The sequence below is a fragment of the Camellia sinensis genome, chromosome 5, assembly GCF_055761805.1.
Source record: "Camellia sinensis isolate YWXY chromosome 5, ASM5576180v1, whole genome shotgun sequence".
NCBI classification, from domain to species: domain Eukaryota; kingdom Viridiplantae; phylum Streptophyta; class Magnoliopsida; order Ericales; family Theaceae; genus Camellia; species Camellia sinensis.
In genome coordinates this window covers 219,244,438-219,256,585 of record NC_138965.1, presented here as the reverse complement: position 1 = coordinate 219,256,585, position 12,148 = coordinate 219,244,438, and the positions used below count along the sequence as shown (strand labels likewise).

General features: G+C 34.6%; 1 long non-coding RNA gene across 1 annotated transcript; it reads right to left on the bottom strand.

Moving 5' to 3' along the window:
* Positions 1–960: 960 nt before the first annotated feature.
* Positions 961–5,168, bottom strand: LOC114266640 (uncharacterized). The gene is made up of 2 exons (XR_003630705.2): positions 4,774–5,168; positions 961–1,120 (listed from the first exon to the last, which is right to left on the bottom strand). It is a non-coding gene; the product is annotated as an uncharacterized LOC114266640 (long non-coding RNA).
* Positions 5,169–12,148: the final 6,980 nt, after the last annotated feature.

Here is a 12,148-nt window from a genome sequence, read left to right as displayed (position 1 = left end):
AAATCAAAGATAGATAGTTGCTAATATAATCAATTAATGATTTGCTTGAGAAGTTATTTTTATAAGCAAGGCAACAAACTTAAATTAAACTTTTTTAAAAATTGCTTATGAATTATAATTAAAAGTTGATATTTATTCATAATTTGATCCCACAATAATAATATACACCACTGATTTAAAAGTCCAAGTAAATTTATGATAACTTTTCTGAACTTATAGAATTTATCTCTTTTAATGTTTTGTTTAGTTTGATACAAGTTATTTATGTTATCAAGTGATTGTGATACTATTATTTTAAATAATTTTTATAATTAATAATTTCTTATGCATATCAAATTTTATTTTAAAATTTTGTGGGTTAATTATTATTAACATCTACCTAGATGGCTTAATATTATGGCTTGTCGCTATTAAGATATAATTTAAGATTAAGATGATTTATTTATCATACAAAATATATATAGTCTATTTTTCCGTGCATCGTACGGGTTACCGCTAGTAATTTTAAGAATAGATTGTGATTATTTATTTATTTATTTATTGATATAGTACTATAATAAAATCCAAAACAAATTTACAAGAAATAAGACTCATAGGTCAGAATATTTGAACTATTGATCCCCTATAGAAGAAGTATAAGAGTTTTGGCCAACGAATTAGTCAACGAGGTAACCCTTCACGGCTAAACCAATAATAATAATAAAATTTGTTGATCATAATAACCTCTTGTCTCATTTAATGGTGACTAAACTGGAATTTTTAAAATTTTAAATAATAACCTCATGCCTCAAGGTTTGGATAAAGAATTTGAGAAGTGATTTGCGAAAAGAAAATAAGAATAAAAATGTGAATATATATATATTTGTATATCATGTTTCCCTTTTTTTTTTTTTTTTTTTTAACCTTCTTAAATTTCTAAATTCTAAATCCAAACTCAATCTTAAAGTTGAGGTCCCGATATAAAATTGGATAAACACCAAAAACAAAGACGTTGTTATTAATAGTACATTGCATCCAAATCTTTATCAATAAACAATTCTTGTTTATACGTGATCAGCTCAGCAACTCATAAATCAGAAACAACACAAAGCAGCAACAGAGAGCAAGCACACCGTAGAAACTGCACAAGTAACAAATAATGGAAATCAGTTTAATAATTGTCTTAAACAAAGTATCATCGATTAGTGTAATGAATCATAAATTTAAAAAATTATTCAGTCTTGCAAAAACAACACGGCCTGTATGAGTGTTTTGCACTTAAGCTTGCAAGTAGATAGAGTAGGAAAAATTAGGGCTCCATTTATTTTAATACAATCATATTTGATCATGAAGTGCACATCTGTCTGTCATTGAATCATGGGCTATGGACTATTCACATAAAACCAGTTTACTATATGGTGAAAGCCACTTTGTTCAAAGGAGAATCATAATACTAACTCAAAAGAGGTACTATCGTCATGGTGGCATATAATTTCTTGTTCTCTAATCTCTCTGTCTTGATGTATTTTAAACTATTTAATTATGTAAAAATTTTAAGATATGAATTTCGAAACATGATCTAATATTTTTAGGAGTAAAATATCAACAAGAAACAAAAATATTTGGAAATAGCGAATCCTCTACTAGAAAGAACAATAGTAGTGCGATCTTTTTGCAATTATTGTCATGTCGTAGCCATTTTAGATTCCGATCTCATATCCCCATTCTCCTTCCCAACCTTTTGTTCCACCGTTTTAGTACTATTATGTTGTCATAATTTGACTTAAATCCAATTTATTTATTAAACTATTATGAGACTTCAACTTTAAAAATAACAATTTGTTTTTAATTGAAATTGTATGAACCTGGCAACACTAGAAAAGTGGAATAGGGAATGTTGCCATCAATTGGCTTTAAGATAATTTCTTCCACAATGTTGGATACAGGGATAACCATGGCAAACAATCTCATAGCATACGTTCTGACAAGTACACAAATGTTGGAACAAATTTGGACGGGCTAGAAACATTTATGTCCCTTGAACATAAAAGCCTAGAATTAAAAACACGATCTAATGATGTGAAATATACTCTCAAGCCCCCAACAAGTTCAATTATACACAAATATGTCGAACAATATTAAAAATAATAATTATAATAATAAATAAAAACCCCAAATGGATTTTGATGGCAAAAGCACCAGAGCAAAAGTTGTTTGGCAAATTATAACCGTAATCTCTCTAATTTGTTTTTGTTTTTGTTTTGTTTTTTTTTTTTTTGTGTTAATTTGATCCTTGTATTTTTAATTATATTGATTTTGTCACATTGTGTTAATTTAGTCAAATTAATAATATTTATTTAGAAATTAGATAGAAATTAACAACAAAATAGTCCACTGAGAATGGAATGAACCATTTTAAATTGAACACCAACCTCCCAATCACTTTAAGAGAGTAATTAAATTATTTTGCCTCAACATGATTTATAAAGAAGTGTTATCAATTGAATTAAACTAACAAAATATAAAAAATTTAAAAGTGAAATTGATGCAATTAGATCATCTCCAATGGTTCACCAAATGTTTCACCAAATTTAAATTTGGTGAAAAAATTTACTTTTTGCTGATCTAATGGTCCACCAAATCTTTTCATCAAATCCAAGATATCTCAAATCCTTCATTAGATTGAGGATCGATCTGTCTTTCATCAAATCATTGTTCATACCCGTTTGATTTTCACTACTGGATGTCCCTTTGGATGACCATCTCAAGGCAAAAGTTTGTGAAAAATTTACACTGACCGGTCTACCGAACATCTGCCTGATCGACTGGTGTTCTAATGAAGCTTCAAAAACCTCCGTTAAAGCACTTGATATCAAATAAAAATTTTACTCAAATTTAATGAAAATTTTGATGTACCATTGGAGATGCCTTTAAAACTATAAAGATTAAATCGAAGAGACAAATTACTATAATTATGGATGTAATTTGCCCGAAATCCCAATATTGAAACCATCATATATTCAAAAGAAGAACGGTTGAAAAATAATCACTTTGCTTGGTTCTCATTTTTTAAAAACAGTTTTCAGAAAATTCTACACTCTTATTTTTCATTTTTTTTATTTTTACCGAATTTTTTTAATATTTTATGCAAATTTTTTACTTTTTAGACACGCCTAACATAAATACACCTAAAAAGTAAAAAAATTATAAAAAAAATCTTTTAAAAATTCACTAAATACCAAAAATACAAAAAAAAAATACAAGAATTTAGTACATTTTTTGTATTTTTATGTATTTCTTAATTTTTTAAAATATTTTTTCACAATTTTTTTACTTTTTAGACACATCTAAGTAAGGTGCATCTAAAAAAGTAAAAAAAATGTTTAAAATTTTAAAAATATTCACTAAAAACAAAAAAAAAAACGAAAATAAAAAAACTCAGTTTTCAAAAAATTTAATCCAGAAAACTCAAACAAAACACAGTGAATGTTTTTTGGCAACTTTAATTCGAAATTAAAGTGAAACTCAACCACCGGTTGAGGTGGGTTTGGGTGGTTTTGTATTATCTTTAGTGAGAATATTGCAATATAGAAATAATGAGCCGAAACCATTAACTTGTAAATGAGAATTATCTCATAAAGTGGGTATCAATAGAAGTTGGGCTTGGGCTTAGGTTTGGACTTAGACTTAGTCTTAGTTTTAGTCTTATGTCTTAGTCTTAGTCTTGGTTTGAACTGATCTAAGTTTGTTTATGTGCATGTGCATGTTTTAAACTTAGTATTGGACATGGGTCAGATTGTGCTATGCTGAGCTGGGCTTGTCTTGTCTTGTGCATATGTTTTAAACTGGATTTGGATTGGGTTGTGACCCAACACCCATATTCATTTTGCGACCTATCTAATTGCATTATTTAAATAGTTTTATATATATATATATATATAATGCAAGGGAGGTTTTCAACTTTTGTAACTCTCATCTTTTAGTGATGGAGTTGATGATCATATTATGCAGATGGGAGTTTCGCACCTTGTAACTTTAGCCCTATGACTAAAGTTGATGGTCATTGATGCTAAGTTTTATGATATCCTTCATAGTTAAGATCCCTTTCCTACAAGTATAAAAAGGGCTTTTCCTCTCCAACTTAGAGGGATGAGATAGAAATATTTTTGAGATGAAAAATTTATAATTTTCTTTAAATAAAGTTGGAGAAGATTTTTTATACCAAAGCAAATTTTATATCTTCTTTGTGCTAGTCCCTTCTTTGGTTCTTATTAGAGAGAAAGTGCTGCTATTGTTAGGTTCACCGAAACTGTTCGGAAGATACTTCTGTATTAACTGGTTTCGACCGTCGTATCTTAAAAGACAAATGTCGGCGTATCTCTATTACCCATCGAGAGGTTGTAAATCTGTTTTAAAGAAATTGTAGTATCAAATAGGTTTCAATTTATATATCTTATCTTTTGTTCTTCAAACTTTTAAATTTGAACTAGTTCTTGCATATTATTTATATGTTCATGGAAATCCATCAAATAATTGTATTATAGTTTATTTATATATTTTTAGTTGTCTAATTTATTCTGTATCTCATTCTTTAATAAATAAATAAATAAAATTATTTTGTCATTTCTACTTATTTTATTTTATATATTTTTCTTATATTGTTATGAAAAAATACTAATAAAAACCACTTTCAATTAAAATAAAAAATAAAAAAAAAATTGGGTAATAATTACCCCTAATAGTATGATTAAAGCAAGCGTTGACCAAAAGTGGGAGAGATGGAAGAAAACATACCAGGCTCTATTCTGAAATGGAGAGCGAGAGTCGTCCTGTAGGAGGAGGACGTGTTGAGGTAGTCGAGGGGGGTACGGATTAAAGTAATTTTGATAGTTGGTGGGACTGCCACCACCGTGAGGTTGGTATGGAGCCCGACCAGGAGGACGATGGGGTGGTGGCTGCGGCGACGGTTGGGGTAGTGCAAACACTGGTGGTGGAGGATGTGGCCCATGGTGGATATGGGCCGTGTGCTGAACTGTACTCATTGCTCTCTCTCTCAAGTCTCAACAACCTTGTTCTTCTGATGTTTCAGATTCAGAATATAACTCCCTCAACTCAATTCGATTGAATAATCCTCCTAAAGAACATATGTTTATATGTTTGTGAAGTACTTAAATAAGCATGGTGGTGGTGATGAGTGTTTAATAATACAATAATAAATAAGCAGGTTGGAATGTTCAACAGAGTTTTTTAAATTCTAAATATTATTTATTTTGAATTCTTTTAAGAAGATGGTTAAAAATTTATTTTAAGTCAAATTATTTTTTTATTTTTTTTATATATTTTTAAAAAAAATAAAAAAAAAATAAGCTTATAATCAATTTCTCAAAACATTTGTTTATTTGAGTGCGTAATTTCTTAGCACCACCACCTAACGTTGCTTTCCTTCACCAAAATCCACGCAAACAAATTTCATGAAGTCAATCTTCAACTCAAACACGTTAATTTATTCACAAATTTTATTCAATTTCAACTTATGAAAATTTCAATCATAAAAAATTTATATCAAGTGAGATTGACACAGTATGACTAGTTTTATATATTTAAATTTTTTTATAATTATTTTACTGTAGCATAAAACTGCTTTGATGTTTCACTTTAACCATCGAAGGGTGATTCCGTGGGCCATACCAGCGCCCAATGAAACAGTTACTATGGTTTTTTTGGATAGTTAGTTGGAGTTAATTTAATTTGCTAAAATATAAAATAAATTAAAAATTAATAAGATAAAACGTTATATTTAAATTTTAATCATTTCACTTCTTCTCTCACAAAATTACAAAGTCAAAAGTTCTTTTCAAAATTTTTTTAGTCAAACCAAAATAATTAAAAAATCAAAAAATTAGACTAAAAACATTCTCCCCAAACTAAAACTATATACGTCGTTTTGGACCAAACAGTGTCCTAAAAACATTTTGCTCAAACCCAATTATCCATTATATAAATTATTGTTGTTTCCCCAGGATTATGCTTTTCGAGAGCACATACAGAGAATTTTTTTTGTTAATTTTCTTATAACTAAAATTATTATCAACTTATTTGATGAAATTTATTTGAAGTTGAAAGTAAATAATAAAAAAATAAAAATTAAAAGTATCTTTTCCCATCATTCAAATTTTCACTTTCAATTTATTTAAGTTATTTATACTTAATAAGTTATGAGTAGAAATTGTAACAAATAATTTCACACAACATGCCAAATTAAAATAATTAACTCATTTAAGCTTCACCAAACAATCCCTATTTCTAGTGTTCACAGTATAGGAAAATGATATTCTATGGCATAATAAAATGTGGTGGTGTGATCAATTGTAATAACCTGACCCTCGTGCATATTTTCTGATATATTTTCAGACCCTATTTTGTGTTTCTGAATGCTTATTGTGAAACCCTATGAGAATTTAAGGCTAAGTGAACTTCATAATTATGGGTGCCTATCTGTCCAACAAGAAACGTATCTATTGCATTAGAATGTTTGAACAGAAATTGGAAGCCTTAGAGGCTTAATTATCTAAAATTGAGTTCATATATGTGATCAGCATAATTTTTAGGCAATATTAAGCGTTTCTGTGAAATTTCAATTTCAGATGCTTAAACGATTGATTTTCGTCTTTATTCAATCTATATATATATATATATATATGTATGTATGTCTATGAGAAGCCTCAAGACTTAGACACTTCATATAACATATGTCCTGGGAGAAAAGGAAGAAAGGCTAAGATCAAGGCAGAGTAGAGAGAAATTGAAGCCAAGGTAAGTTGGATTTCCCTAACCTAATCCTCTCCCTCAATTTTGAAATAGGAAGCTTTTGATGTTGTATAAAATCTTGGATGTGTGTGTGTGTTGAAGACTTGGCATGATAATTCTACTACATGTGTATTTTGGACCAATTCAAGTTATCTACCCATGCTTATGCCATGTTTTTGTATATCTATACATGTGTGTGTGTGAAGTTAAGAGCCTCAAGAATGAAATTATGTTAATGAGCTTCAATTATGCCATGTTCTTATCCAAGTCAATTAAGTTGTGTTCATGAGTTTAATATGTTGTGTGTTGTACCTTGATTTACATGCTTTTTGAACCACGAATGAACCATGAATCAGCCATAAAAAGCCCCAAGTTAAACCCCTTAAATATGCACCAAGGGTTGAAATATTGCAGAATTTCGGATTGGGAAAATACAGAATCGCTGCATGTGCGGGAGTCACTGCCGCACGTGCGGGAGCCAATCGCCGCACGTGCGGGGGTTGTGGCCGCACGTGCAGGAGAAGAACAAAATTGGAGTTTTGATTCTGCCTAAAAGGCACGTGCGGGCCGCATGTGCGAGACCAGCTGCCGTACGTGCGGGGATCCTAGCCGTACGTGCGGCGCATGTTGAAAAATACGAGTTGCTCCGTTTTACGTGTAGGACCCTCTAATGTTGTCGAAATGTATGTTTGATGCCTTCTCGATATTGATAAATTCCTTCGAAGCAAAGCGAAATAGAAAGTAATTTGATAAGGGAAATGAGCTAATATGTAAGTTTGAATGTGTGCAGGGCACACTTCGGGAGCAACAAGCACGTCGTTACAACACTGTGAGTAGTAGTACTGTTATATGCTTCAAATGTAGCTAATGATTGTCATAAGTATTATGTTCATGCATAAAATGCAACTATGTTATGTTTCAAAATATGTAAAGAAAGAAATGGGAAAGATGAAAAACATTCATTCAATAAGACTCTGAAACCAAGTTATTCGGTTATTGTAATATGAAACAAAGTGCTACGCAGAACTAAGTGCTACGATGTGAGCCACCTCTAGAATCCGTGTGAGACACCTCTTGAGTTCATACAAGCATGTCCAAGGGCTTAATGCCAACTTACTCAAGGGCTTAGTGCCACATGATTCAAAGGCTTAATGCCAACTTATTCAAAGGCCTCGTGCCACTATGTTCAAGGGCTTAACGCCACCATGTTTAAGGGCTTGTGCCATTACGTTTAAGGGCTTATAGCCATCATGTTTCAAGATATCATGTTGCAAGCTACCATGTTTCAAGAATGAGACAAGGCCGTCATGAAATTAACACAGATTCAAACCAACTATGTGTGCACCTTTTTATGCTTTGATGTATTCTATTTCAAGTCAAGCATTATTTTATTTATGTATTACTATTCACTGAGCTTGGCTCACTCTGTGTTATGTCTGTTTCTGTAGGTAACCAACTAGGTGGTCAGTCCTAGCCCTGACACCTGTTTTCTTTTGTCAACCTTCGAGGGTCCAGGCACTGCACGAAGCCATTTATTTTTGTAAAGTTTGTTAAGATAGTGGCTTACGTTTGATTACCCATTTAAGGTTGAATGTATAGAACTTTAATGATTTCCGTATAAGCCCATGATGGGGCTGGGACTGTATGTATGTTTGTATATAACCGATACTACGAGATATAGTTTGGAACTTTACCTATTTTCTATGGTGCTTATGATGCATGTGAGGTCCTGGCATGTAAATGTAGCTCAATGGAGATTATATGTATCGTTATTTTCTTATTATATGCTTCCAATAAGGCCCCGTATGTTATATACAACAGGTTAAATGTTCGTTTTCGAACGGGTCATGCCCAAACTTGTAGGGGCGGGTTTGAGGACGTGACATCAATTTATGGAGTTAGTTTTGATTAGAAATTTCTGCCTCAAAATAATGTCAAATATGCCAAAAATTGTAGTGTGTATGGTATAATAGAAATCGTAATTCCTAAAGGTGTGGCCAAGGTGATTGATAGGATTCAGGCATCATTTCTTTGGGGGAGCTCCGATCTAAATAGAAAGGTGCATATGGTTAAATTGGGGGAAGTGACAAAGCCAAAACAGCAAGGAGGGTTAGGTGTTAGAAAGACTAGGGAGATGAATGAGGCTCTGCTATTGAAATGGTGGTGGAGGTATGGGGTGGATGAAATGCTCTGTGGAAACAAGTGTTGGTTAGCAAGTATGGTTCTTACAGGGGAAGATGGCTGCCTGAGTTGATCACTACAGATGAAGGGAAGGTTTCTAGGATTTGGAGTGATATTTTGCATGTAGTAAGTTCTAACTATCCACTATATGATTTTTATGTAAGTAATATAAGGCTAGAGATTGGTGATGGCTGTAGAATTCAGCTTTGGAATGACAGGTGACATGTGAATATTCTAATTAAAGAGGAGTTTCCTAGGTTGTTTAGCCTATCCATGGACAAGGACGGATCTCTGAATGAGTTTGTTCAAAGAAGGCAGAGTTCTGGGGAGTAGGTGTTCAACTTTAGAAGACCCGTTTTAGCTTGGGAGGAGGAGGGGGTTATTAGATTACAAGGGATGCTGTCAAATGCATCATATTATAGTTCAAATAGCCATGATACATTGATCTGGGGGGCTGCTGTAGACACCCCATTTTTGATCGACCTTAAGACTCAGACGTCATCGATTGAGCTCTCGGTGATGACACATGTTGTGCTCGTTCTGAGGTTGCGAAGTCTCGGCTGAGAGCCTTACCTCCAGACTTCGGGACTCTTTTGTGCTTTGTCTCGATTTGCGAACTAGGTCCTGTTTTCTCCGTTTTCTCTTCCCGAAGGGAGAGAGAGGTCTCATAGACTATCTCTCAGTGGCCGTAGGCTACGTTTCGTGGTCGTAGGTCATTTTTCCCGTTTGGAGACCAGTTTTTGATTTTTCAGAGCCGTCGGCCGTGTGCCTCGGTTCGGGACCGCTTAACTACCTCCGTTTGCTCCGGTTTTCGGCACACACCTTATTTCCTCTCCTTAGAGGAACACTGTGGCCTGGGAGACCACCTTCGAGGTCGCATGCCACTTCCGGCACTTAACAGTCAGTTTTCGGGGCTCCCGGCTGTGGGTTTTGACCCCCGAACCCTCGTTTTGCATCGGTTAGGGTTCAATTTTGGCATGGACCCTATTTTCATTGTTCGGAAGGTGGTACAAGGGTGGGAGATCACATTTTCTTCTTGGAAACCAGCTTTCTCCTTGGAGACCACTTTTCTCTCTCCTCCAGCCAGTTTTCTTGGCAGGTAAGTGGTCTCCCTCACTTTTGGGCCATAATTTCTGGTCTCCCATACCACCATTGTGTTGTACTCATCTGGGAGGCCACCAATATGGGTAGGCCGACTAGCTTTTTTTCCTGACCCTTTTGAACCTTGCTAGAAAGCTGGTTTTCCCCTCTCCTAGGCCACAATTTCTGGTCTCCCACCATACCACTGTATTGCATTCACTTGGGAGGCCACCAATCTGGTATGGCCGACCACCTTTTCAACCTGACCCTTTTGACCCCTGGTCGGCCGACCACCTAGACTGGTCGGCCAGCTTTCTGCTTTTTTGTCTCATTAAGTTGAAGCCAGTTGTGCCAGCTGGAAGCCTCAGAATACATCCACCATACACATGTATGGAGGATGTTTAAGCTTGGTTTTAAGCTTCTTGAAGAAGCTTTAGGCCCTCTCTTCTATAAAGGAAAGGTGCCTCTTCCATTGCAAGGGTTTCAAGATTGGTGAAGGCTCATACATACACTTCTCCCTATATCTCTCTATTCCAAGCTTCAAAACACCTTTGTTCTTGCACCATTGCTCTACACCTCCTAGCATAACACCTCCACCATCACTCTAAGAAACTTGGGGCTGGTTTTCAGAGATTGAAGGTGTGTTATTTTGGTCCAGAAGCTGCTGGGCCCTTTGGCCACAAGGGTAAGTCTCTATTTTCCCCATTTTGACATTGTTTTGCTCCATAGTTTAGCTCTATTTTCAAGCATTTCTGGGTTTCGTCTTAAACTGAAAAGTGTCTTATTTTGATCTCCTCTTGAAGTTTGATTGAGGATACTTTTCTGTTTGAGGTCATCTACCTCCTTGTATGCTCCATCCCTCTTTGTAGGCTTATTTTGCTTCCTATCTTAGCCTTACTTGCAAGCATTTTCGAGATTTGTCATAAACTGAAAAAAGTTTCTTTTTGAGCTTATAAACATGTTTTATTGAGATCATTTTTTTGTTGGGGATCATCTACCCCCTTTCATGCTTCATTTCCTCATGTTTTGAGCTATGCAGTTGAGCATTTGCATTGGCCTTGGTTTGGACTTTTAGCCACTGAAATCCAGTGAATTTTCAGTGGCTTAGATGTGTCTTTGAGCTTCAAAATCATAGAGGGGTGACCCTCTCACCCCTTGTTCTCTTTACTAGCTTTATTGGCCTTCCAAAGGACCCCCATTTTGCATGCTTTGAAATCTTGTTTCAGGCCATTATTTGTGAGTTTTTAGGTCTGCCTTAACTCTATCCGAAGCCCCTTTGGCCATATTTTGTGTCTATCATGCATGTGTGGAGCAATCCTCCTTAAGGCCTTTCAAAGGGGCTTTCATTTGCATGCTTTGTTGACCCATTCCAGGGCATTTTTGGTGGGTTTTAGGACCCTCATAACCTATTGCCAGAGTTGGTTTTGCCATTTTGTATGTCTATCTTATATGTGTGGAATAACCCCTTGCATGGCCTTCTAAAGGAGCACATCATTCAGTGGGTTTTTGGGCATTATTTGGCATGGCATACTTTATTTTTTGGCTGGTTTGGTGAGCTCTCATGTGCTTCATATAGCTGTAGTGCAAATCATGGTTTACTAGCTTACTTCGCATGCTTTGTTGACCCTTGATTTTGGCTCTTTTTGGCCTTGCCTTAAACTAATTTTATGCATATTTTGGACTGCCCTAGCTCTGTTTTTGGGTCTCATGGTCGAATGATGTTTGTTTTGCATGCTTGTAGTTTAATACACTTGCCTAGCTTTGAGTTTCGAGGTCCATTACATGTATATGCTGAGGCAGTTTCTTGTTTTGGGGCCATTATACATCATATTTCAGAACTTATGTGAATGCCATATTCCCATGTTTCATTCTCTTTAAATGCGTTTGAGAGTCGGGCTTGTATGCCTCATTTACCGACTATTGAATGAGCTCCATTTCTTTGCATTCCGAGCCATCATTTTAGGTCATTTTCCCACTATTTCAGACCTGTCTAGGGTCTGTTTGGGGTTGGTTTTGCCATTCGTGCATTGCTTTATGTACCTCTAGTGTAATCCACTTCACTAGTTTCGGTATTCGGGCTATCTAGCTTGCATTGTGTGGC